Raw genomic sequence first — 11,242 nt, forward strand, 5'->3', positions numbered from 1 at the left:
TAACAATGTGCATCGAACCCTCTGCGGTGTAGAACCTAGGAGTCTCACGTGAGAAGGAGAAGAGCCACTTCCCTTGTCTGCGTTCACACCCACAGCGGCGCAAACGCCCATTTTTACTGATGACAGCTACCTTGCTCATTAGAAATAAACACAACAAATAATCCAAATCATATGGCACACAAATTCCACATTTAAAAGCTCAATTTGACATCAGAAATAACAATTGCATAAAATAATAATAATAATAATAATTTGGTCAATTCCTGATGGGAAGGACTGGAAACCCATCTCTGCCTGCCTGAGGTGTGTAGTGTAATTTCTGCTTAGTAACGAAGCAGTCATTCACTTCAGCATCAACCCTCTGCCATATTTTCTGCAGCCCAGCCCCTTAAAAACACAGAATAACAGAAAAGTCTCAGATAAAATCCCAGTGTGCATTGTATCGAGCCTGTTTACACTAACGGATTCCCTTACCACTTGTGTTAAACGCAGCCTGCCGTGTTATTCCAACAAGCAAGAAAGAAAACAATTACCCAAAATGAGGCAGAGGCAAGAGGAGGCCTTGTGTGTAAAATAACAAAGACGTGCGACTGTTTGGATCTGATAAGCCATGTCGAGTGTTTCCTCTAATGCTTCTGAAAATAAACAGGCGGCCCGATGAGGTGAATGGAGGCTTGGTTCGGGGTCCTAACCGCAGGAACCGGGGAGCTTGTTTTAGGGGCCACGGTAGCCGGCAGCAGAAAAGGGCTCTCATCAGCGGCTCAGGCGCCAATCGACTTAAGCGGCTCGCTGTGTCGCTCGGGAATCTCAACCTGCTGGGAAGGACGCTTCAGTGGCCCGAAAACACGCACGGAAGATCTTGGTACATTGTAAAAAAGTATCATACATTCAGCCTGAGGTTTGCCAGCAAGTGCCACTAAGAGTTAAGCCCTCCGAAATGGAGTGTCTGTGAGGTATGCGGAGGTCTTGCACGGTATGCTGATTGACAGCTGCTTGTTTTGCTTCAGTGGCCTGTGTCCCTGTTGCCACTCCGCGTTAAGGATACACGTACATGTGTGAAGGTGGCGAGATGGCGTTGCGGGCACAGAGAGCGGCACATAACGCAGCGCTTGTCAGGATGACTAATAGCCCAGGGGCAAGAGGTCTCACGGCGGGGTGTTAACGGAAAGCTCAACAGCAGCGCGCATGACTACAACGCCAATCGGTCAGCGCTGATGCATCGCCTCAAAAAGCTTCATTCGACTGGTGACGCAGTTAAGCCTGTTCTTAGTATTCGAAATTCTGACTAAAAAAGAAATGCAGAAGAAAATTTTGAAAAATCATACAAATTTTACATGCATAAACACATAGCTAGCCACGTTAGCTAAGATGGCTACATTCTATACAACCAATGTAAATGTTAAGCTAACATGTCTTTTAGCACATTTCTGTCACCTCAAATTATACACGGAAGTCACTGCGTTCCATTTAGCCCTCATTGGATGACGAGCTCATTTGAACGTCGGCGTCACACCGCAGCAAAGGTTTGTTAGCGCCGTGCTAACGGCCCATTAAAGCGGAGATGGCAAGTTTTACGTCGGCCTTTTCCGACATTCTGGTGTTTGTTTTAGCCGTTTTTATGTGGCACAGGCGAGGTAGCCGTGCCCAACCCGTAAATGGTGAATGTAGAATGTGTCAGGTCAATAAAAGAGGACCACCAGTAATTTGTTGTTGTAGCAGACTGGCAAAAGTTTTAAAACATTTGGTAAAGGCTAACGAGGGTGGCCTGCTTAAAATTATTTTATTTTCCAGTTTGACTTAAATCTGGCATAAATTCCATGTAATGCTAAAATCAGCATTGTGTTTCTACCAAAGTCTAAACTTCAGTGAGGCTCCCAAACTCAAACACTTCAGTTCTCAAATGCTCAAGTCCTGAACCGGCTTTGTTTGTGGTTATGCCGGCCCTCATTTCGTATGCTAAGCCTCAACTATTCCTTCTCCTACAATATTATTGTAGCTGGTGTTGACAAAAGAAACATGAATAATTATTCTGATGCCTTGCCTTGGTATCTATTTTTCTGCAAACTGACAGATTTGGGACGTTCTGTCTCTTGGCCTCAATCCAGACATGTGCGCTGGCCTACTTAGGGGCGGGGGCTGCATCTGTGCTATCATGGCGGCGCCGGATTAAAACGCAAAGCTTTGAGACGACCAAACAGGTTAAGCGATATGCTGCGTCTCGGTAATAAAGCCTGTTTTGTTCTTAGGTTGTTGTTGGGGGTTTTTTAAAAAGAAATTTTGATGAATGAGACTATGTCGTCTACTTTTGCGCATACCTGTTTGACTGTCTGAATCGTCTCGGATGATCGTCTCAGAAGTATGTCAAGGAGGTATTTTGTGAACATCATGATATTTTTGTTTTTGTATCTTAAAGATTTGCTTTTTAAAAGAAACAAACAATAAAAAGGCATTTTAATTTTTTAATTTTGTAGTGACAACAGCTCTGGGGTGTGACGCGTGGGTGTCCAGACTTTGTAAAATGTTTTATTTTTTGCAGCGTTTTAAGGCATGAGGTCACCATTCATTGGCTCAAAACACACACACAATAACGCACCCACACACTGTGGTAATTCATTGGAAGTGTATTGGAAGTTGCCGTTTGACGTTGGGCAAGACAAACAAAGTCATGCATCCGCTCTGCTTCTCTCACACCTACACTTAAAGACAGACTAGCTAGCCACTGTTGGTTAAATCATTTCACTAGCTTTAGTAATAGCATCAGGAACTAGGTAGCTTAACAATATTGGTACATTGCCCTCCCCTATGTATTAGGGTCAATTTATTTGCAATAAAAAAAGAAGGGGAAAAAAAGCTTGTTTTGTGTTGGCCCTTTGATGTCAAACTCAAACATTGTAAGTCTGCAGCAGATTTTGGGGGTGGAGTGTATCAGCAGTGATTTAATACCAGAAAAAAATCACTGGGAATGCTATTAGGGGCTTCACATTTCTCTTTCATCATGAGCAGTGAAGGACGCCGCAGCAGAGACGGCGATCGGAGGATGAAACAAATATGTCTGACAGCCAGAGCTGAAGTGCATTCAAAAGAACACGGAGGGGTAATAAGCAATCTCACAAAGGAAGCTGGATGTCGGGCCTTTGCAAACGTCCGTCGTAGGGGAATTGGATTTATTCCACTCCTGAGCATAACGTGACTTACAATGTGTGGATGGAAGTTAATATTGAACCCGCCTGGACTAACCGCTAACCAACACAGCAGCACCGAAGCACATCAAGTACACGGAAGGCTGATGAGTTTTGTGCTTTAAAGAAAATGATGTAAGGCGCAGCAAAAATGCGCACGTCATTTCTCGCTTTCTGCTATTAAAATTCCAGACGGGGTTTACATAGTTGTCATTTTGTTAAGTAGTGTTAGGAAACAGGTAGCCGTCTAAAAGGCGTGACTTTTGTTTGCGAAGTCTTCATTCCCCCTGTGCTAATCTTTTTTTTGAATTGCCTTTCATTGTGGTAAACCTGTAACAGGGTAAAAGTTTCCAAATGAAGGCCTCTGAAACTAAAACACACCTTCACCCATTAGCAGTTGAGTAAATCCATTTGATTATTTGTCATTTCCTCTGCCCTGAAATTCTATTCACCTCGAGGTAATCATGTTTTTATTTTTTAATTTAAGGCACTTTCTTTGGGGGGGGGGGAGATATTTAGACTGGAATTTTATGTTTTTGCTTTTTTAACAGGTCAATGTTTCACACTGCCAACGAGCTCCGGGAAAATAGTGTTTTTGTTAGGACTGAACAGTCAGTGAGTGCACTGATTTGCATGGGGCCTTCAGTGTTATGAAGAATGGAGTTGCTCCCTCTAGTGGACAAATATTTACTTTCTCCTTCTGGAGAACTCAAAATCCCTCAGTTTCAACACACACACAAAAATCATTCAGTGCTCTTTACATGGAAAGCAATGAGGTGAATCACCAATTATTTAATCAATAAAGTCAAACTTACGCGCAGAATAATTTCACCTCATTTACCTGGTCCGGCGTATAAATAGAAGTCTTTACCAGCCACCCGCCGCTTTAACGACACACGCCTACAATTAACCCCCTTGTGACTGTAGCGCCTTGTTTGTCTGCTCTCCGGGTCCAGCGCGGGGTCCGCCGGATTGCACCCTTAGGCTTCGGCCCACTCCACCTCCATGTTCATTAACTATAGCCGTATGTCTCCTGTTGTGTTTTCTACTCCCTCCATCCACCCGCAGGATTTATTGGGTGATCCAAAGAGTTTACAATGTGTTCAGAGTTGCACAAAAACACTTTTTGACAGGCAGCCATCACGCTTGTCGGGTTTGGGTTGTTCACGTAGAAGGCTGGCCAGATTCAGATTCAAACAATTTTAGGTTCGGCTCAGAATTTCCAACGAAGTCAAAAAGTTATTTTTCACAAATTAAGGAGTAAAACGTACAGCCACATGGAATACAGAAGATCCTCCTTCTCCTGTTGTTTGTTAGCATGCTACGTTCCAACCGCTACCGATACACTCCACAGTCCCCATTTGGTTTCTTGTGAGTTATTTTCAATCTCGCTAATCAACAGTGTTATGACAACCTGGCTCACGAGGTAAGAGGACCTCGGTAGGAGGGGATTAAAAACAAGGCGCGTGCTGAATATTGACATCAAATGTTAGCATTGCATGCGACATGTGACGCAAGCAAGGAAATCACGTCGCTTTGTGCTAATTGCGAGTCGGCGACTGCAGACCTGCGGCCGCTTCGGCATAATTGGACCACGGCGGTCTGATCAATGTCAGCCTGCTGCATCATAATCGCAGCCAGATAAGAAAAACACTGCTGCGGTGTCTCATGCATATAAGCATTAATATCTGGCCTTCTAAAGCAGACTGTGTACGAGTTGGGCGAAACTCACTGCCGTATTAAATCGACTGTAAACGTTCTCCACACTGACAGTTTACCTCAAGTGATAACGATGAATGGCCATGTTTGACGCTACTTGGACTTCTGTTCCACTTGATATATTTGGACTTGTGATTATGGGCCATACAATCACAACGCTACTTTTTTTCCATTCTCTCTCGAGCGTAGCACGCGCTGGTGTTGACTTTTGTGGTTTGCTCCAAATTGGACCCTGGCTCCAGGTGGCTGCGTTTCCATGGTAACCTTTAGCCTTATCGGCGACAAGTGTTAACAATAAGGTCTTTCACGTTCTCAATGCTTTTTTTGGGGGGGCACAAAGACCAGACAGTGAAATAAAATTCTTAGTTTGTTTCGAGAAGGGAGTCTAAACTACAAACACGCGTTTTCAAAACTTTTTCAGTCACCTGGTTTGCAACCAGAAAAAGTAGCACCGGCAATTTAAAGTGGAGATGATGGACGTGACGTGTCAGCGGTCCGACGAGCGCCTTCAGAGAGCAATGCTGGTGGCCTTTACAAGGATGTCTGTCTGCAAATCGCTCACTGGGCAAATATACACACACCAAAAAAAAGTCACCCCTGACTGGAAAGCAGGTTGTCCATCAGAGCACAGTGCCATTTTTTTTTTGTTTGGGGTTTCCCTTGTACTATTAAAACATCCATTTTCATCAGGAAAATATAAGGGTAGAGATGATTTCATTGAAAATAAGAAAAAGATGCTCTGTCGCGCTGAATATGGCCAAGGGGCTGTCGGTTCCCCTTCCTTGCTTTTGCGACGTTTACACTACAAGGTAATGACTCCCATTCATCACTGTACTGTACTTATTAATGGCAATGCGTCTCCCCTCAAGGCTAAGCTGTAAAATAGCATAAACATCCGTTCAGGTATGACAGATGACTAGCTATGAAGCTGTGAACCCCCCCTCCAATTCTTTACAGGTTTAACATGTCAGATGAAGAACCACCGAGGGCTTTCTTTTCAGCGTGGGAAAGACTACAAATCATTTTTTTCTGGTGTTGGAACTGACTGTACTGCTATACACGTATCGGTTATGCTGATTTTAATGATTCATTTGAGTATATTGGCCAAGACAATTTTTAAGAAAGATTTTTTTTTTTTTAGTAAAATGTGCTTTGAATAATGTGTCATTCGAAATCTGTCCTATATGACGGCGTTTAGATCTTCCAAGTTCAAAAAAATATTTATCTCAAACATTCCGGGGTCCTCCTTCCTCTTGACCCCCGCTGAACATGCTCTGGACAAAGTCAGTTTCCGAACGACACTCCCTCGTCATCCATCCCGGCTGTTTACAAATCCCTCCTCAGCTAATTTAAAGCCACGCTCGCCCTCGTCACCTGTTGAACTTCACGTTGCGGGGACGTGGATCGGAACTGCCACGGGTCAGAGGTGACTGTCTGGCCCCTAACTTATCAAAGCTGTGTTTATTTAAAGTCTACGCGAGGACAACAAACAGAAAGGAGTGTGGGCAAGGGAGTCATTTTGAGGCAAATCCCCGCTAAGGAATGGAGATTAGCCGTCCGCGCGTTTCGCATGCTTGTATGTATGCACGTCGTCGTCGTTGTCACTCCCAATCGTGCTGACGGTGGCTCGCGCTGCTCTGGAATACTGTAAGGCCAATTTTGTTCGCCACCTTGTGACGTGGAGTCAAAAGGCCCGGGAGCGAGGTCCGCTCTGGGAAAAGTCTGCCTTAATAGGCACTTGTTTGAGTAGCCGCAGATGTTAATTTAAACGCAACGTTATGTCCCTGTAGCTAGAATTATGCGGCTGCTGGAAAGTCCAAAAGATATGTAAGAGTCGGTACTGACAAGTGTTATGGTTTGTCTGCGGTTACTATCAGGATCCAAAACTGCTTGTGCTATTTGACAAAATTAAGCAGAGTAAGCTATGCTAGCTTATCATGCTAGCTGCCCATAGGTTAGCTGTCATATTGGTATACCTGTTTTAAAATTTGACCATGTTGTTCACTTCCTGTTATATTGTAGCTTTGTTGATTTGATGCTCCGCAATGTAACTCGTGTAATCCAAAAGTGAATAATCTCTGTAAGTAAAAAAAAAAAAAAAAAAAAAAAATTGCACTGACCCAACTTGACCCGGCTTTGTTTTCGCAAGCGTCTGCCCCACACATGGTGTCAAGGATGGGCTCCCCCTGGTTTATTGACTCTGTGTGGCCTTAGCAATAAGCTATTCTTAAGGCAAAGAGGGAACTTTGTTACGATGAAATACTACACGATGAATCTCAGCGGGATACTCTGCATTGTGATGTTTTAATGGTCCTTGTCTTTCTATGTCTCACTTTGACTTAGTACGCAGCAATGCTTGTTTTTCAAGTGCTCGGTAAATAAAGTTGAGTTGAAAGAATTCTTGAATGATACAAGTAGTCTCTTGGTCCTGTCATGTTCTGTGCCGGGTTTAACCTTACAGTGGTATAACCTGATGTGTATCAGGCAGGGGGGGTGAAGGTCTAGGGTGAGGTGGCGTAGGAAAGGGTGAAATGCGACGGGGCAGGCATAAGTTCCCCTTTGTGAGCACGCGAGGAAGTAAATGGTAGACTGTATGCGGAACACGGCGTGTGGCCTTGAGGCTTTCCCGGGAGGTAGCGTAGCACGCTGGAAACGCACGGACATCTACGGTATCTCTTGAAAAAATTCTGAGAACCAAGATAAGAACCATAAATAACAAAAACAAGGAACAGTGATGAACGGTTGGCCCATAAATTGAAAAGCAAAAAGGGGACTAAGAATTTTAAAGAAACTATAATGAGATGATAATGTCGTTTTTTAAAATTGCATTTCTGTCTAGAAGTCATGGAAGGGCATTTTGCTTTTTCCCTCTTTCCCTCCTTTTAAGCACTGTTTGTGTTTTAAGCGGACTTCGTTTTATACCCATAATTGTTTTGGACGTCCACTTCTTCGTATGCGTAGGAACATGTGGTCTGCATTACATGATCCCCCAAAATGGAGAAACATTTTCCTCAATCCATAATGAATGCAGGATCATAAATAGCTGAGTTTAATATATTTGTTGTCAATCATCTGCTTAGAATATAACCAGCCCGCATTTACTGTATTAAAACAAGGTCAGTTTCAATTATTGATACTGTTCAGAATCCTTTGCCTTCATATTCATTTAAATCAATTTACTCAAAAAATAATGTTTATTCTCCAAACCTACTTACTAATTAAGGCTGCAACTATTTTATTCATATTGATGATATTTGTCCGATCTCGGTAGCTAGGCCCCATCGAGTCCCTCGGCAGCCCGGCGCGGCCTTTCGGCACCTCGGAGCCCACAGAAAGAGCCTCTTTGTTGGGCCGGAGGGGCGCTCCTGACGTCCAGTCATGACCGCGCTTCCATTAGCAACAGGCTTCCAAATAAGCGGCCATTGTGGCGGAGCCTAATACCCGCCGCTGCGTGTGTACTATTTACACAAGGAGGAGCAGAAAATTGTCCCTCCCATCGTGTCGAGACACAAGAGCACTTTTATAACTCCCCGCCGTTGCGCACGCGAGCTTTTCAGCAGCTTGATTGACGGATGGACTCCACTGCAAATGTGAATCTCAAATGTGTTTTTCCCCCATTAAAATCAATTGAACTGTCATTAATTACACAGCCTCCCAAAAATAGACAGCATTCTATAATATTCAACTTGATAAAAATACAGTCATAATTAACTAAAATGTAAAATAAATGAAAAACTACTTTTGATCATTTTTTGCAAATGACAACGATTATGTGCCGATAGCATTTGTTATATTGTCTGTCCATTTAAATTCATTTTGTCATATTATTACTTTTTTCTCTTTTTCTGTTGTGCTGTTTTTACTTTTCAGTTTATTTGAGATGAATAGGGACACCTGAATAGAAGCCTGCAAACAGCCTTCAAACCAAAATGGAAGTCGTCCTGCGTGACTTTCAGTGCATGAGTTCTTGAAAATATTTTTGTGGGTCTACTCACCATAGACATCCCGACCAAATTTCACATTGCCGAGTCAAATGAAACTGCAGAACAGTCAACTTTGACCTCAGTTGCAAACCAAAACAGCAGCACCAACACCCATAAACAGTTAGTGGAGACGTCGTAAATGAAAGGCCTGTGCGGTAATTTTTTTCCGACTCGGGTGTGTGATCGTTCCTGTGTTCAATGACGTTTTGTGTAATACCACCCGTGAACACATTTTCTTTTTATTACACGGATTTGCAATGACCATTTTACTGCAGCTGTCATATAAACGCACATAAAAAAAATGACAGACAGTGACTGATGCATGGTGACATCTTACTTGCAGCTTGCTTTTCTAGTTTTAAGTATTTTTTTTGTGGGTGTGTTTTGGAGCTCACTCCGGTGTTATTGCAAATTCTAAGCTCAACGAACAGGAGCTCATAAAAGAGCTGATGCTTAACATTTCTTTTAATAGAAGAAGAAAAATTTAGGAGGATATTGTGTGAGCGTGTCACATGCTTGGGTATGTTTTTCTCTCCGGGGGAAGCCCTGCTCCTTCCTTACTGGAAATCTGCTTAGGTGTTTCGGATCCATGTGATAAATGCTTTATTTCCTCATTTTTTGGGACAGTACGATTCCTCGTCACAAGGTAATAGTTGGAAAACATCCTTACCTTTGTGGTCGATCAATTCTTTTCTGCCCTGAAGGATGACAGAGATTCATTTTTAATGAAACTTTCAGTCTTGAGGGGACAAAATGCATCACGGCTCCTGCAGAGTGAAAGAAGATGTTTTAGATCACTTGTCAGACAGATTAAGAAACTTCAAAGATGAGTTTTCAGGCTATTTTCAACATGTTAAATTGGTTCATATTGCTACATTGAGCAGAGGTTGATTTTATTTAGATGCAGACAGTTGAACATCAATCACAGACAGGGCTGGATTTTCCCCCTAAAAATTTAAATTCTGGGGAGCTAACGAGTATGGGAAAGCTCTCGAAATAATGATTTATTTGCCCTAAAGATAATGGCAAAGAAATAAAATAGTTTCAAGCCATTTTACACAAGGCACCTAAACCTTTACCAGGCCATAATTAGTCTTTGGGGACTCTCGCTGCCTTTCCATAGTCACATTATCCTTGCAAATGCTTAAAATTTTCAAGCTCAGAAACAAACATTACAGCGTTAATGAAGCCAGTCATGAGGCTCCAATAATAAAAACTATTCCGAGCGGAAAAGCCCACTGGTAGCCAGGCCACGTTTTTTATAGGGGTCACAACAATTGGGAGGAAAAAGCACACCTGATTTTTTTCGACGCTCTGCTGTAAGAATGTCAACACACGAGGGAAAGCCGGTGCCTCCCCAGGGGGTGGTCAGCGGGGCACGGGGCAAATGCCAGAACCTCTCACCTTTTGCCATAAATCCTTACGAGCCACTCTCCCGCTGAATGTCGCAGGAAGGTCAGGTGTTTAGGGCTACTGCCTGCCTGCTATTAGCTAGCTAGTCCAACTGCATGTTAGCACTAATGTGTGATTTTAGAGAACAGAAGTTTCAGTGACCACACTTGGCAAAAATGTCTGGGAATAAGCGGGCTTCTGTGTTTGTGTGCCTTGATTCTGATAGAAAATGGAAAGGAAGCATGTTGGGGTAATTGCCTATCAGTCACCACTGTAGAAACTAAACAGCCATTTAAAAGTTGATTTCTTGTATTGATGTCAAAACTGGTCATCGTGCTCTGCAGTGGACATATTAAATTATTGTTTACCGCTATATGTGGGCGTTTTGATGACTAAAGTTTCACGATCAATCACTATTCACCTAAATGTGCTACAAAAAATAGCTTCCAGACAATTATAAAAGCACATACTATAGCAAAATGTAGAATTAGCACTAGTACTTCCAGCTTGTAAGTGGAAACCAATTTATCTAACCAGAGATTAATCAGTTGGACTTGAAATGGCTGCATGGGTACAACGAAGTAGCCAAAAAGTTATTCACAATAGCTCGCAATAGCTCGCAATAGCTCGCAATAGCTCGCAATAGCTCGCAATAGCTACCAATGGCTACCAATGGCTACCAATAGCTACCAATAGCTTTTTACTGTGTCCAAAAAGCCACGTCAAAGAAACGCTATTTACCTCCGCAGGTTTGCGATACTGAGGAGTAAATTTGTATTCATATACGTACATAAAGATTTATTTATTTCGATTAGTTGCATAATGTCTTCTGAATGCTATTATTAGCTTCTTATTTTCAGACAAATGATAGAAATTGTTCGTTGTTACCTGCTGCTGGCAATTTCGATTGCGCACTCCAGTCTTCTTCAGAGCCGTCATCCGACATGTTGATGACGTGTCATTTATTCG

General features: G+C 42.8%; 1 long non-coding RNA gene across 4 annotated transcripts in view; it reads right to left on the minus strand.

Moving 5' to 3' along the window:
* LOC148383906 (uncharacterized) overlaps positions 1–11,241 on the minus strand; it is a 67,578-nt gene extending 56,337 nt beyond the window's left edge. For all 4 annotated transcript variants that reach the window (XR_015853462.1, XR_015853461.1, XR_015853460.1 and 1 more), the window contains exons 1-2: positions 11,162–11,241; positions 9,552–9,648 (exon numbers count right to left, since the gene is read on the minus strand). This is a non-coding gene — a long non-coding RNA (uncharacterized LOC148383906). The remainder of the gene's footprint in view (positions 1–9,551; positions 9,649–11,161) is intronic.
* Between the last annotated feature and the right edge of the window lies 1 nt (position 11,242).

Source organism: Syngnathus floridae, chromosome 17, assembly GCF_059516105.1.
Source record: "Syngnathus floridae isolate MCC-2025c chromosome 17, RoL_Sflo_1.0, whole genome shotgun sequence".
Taxonomy (NCBI): Eukaryota; Metazoa; Chordata; class Actinopteri; order Syngnathiformes; family Syngnathidae; genus Syngnathus; species Syngnathus floridae.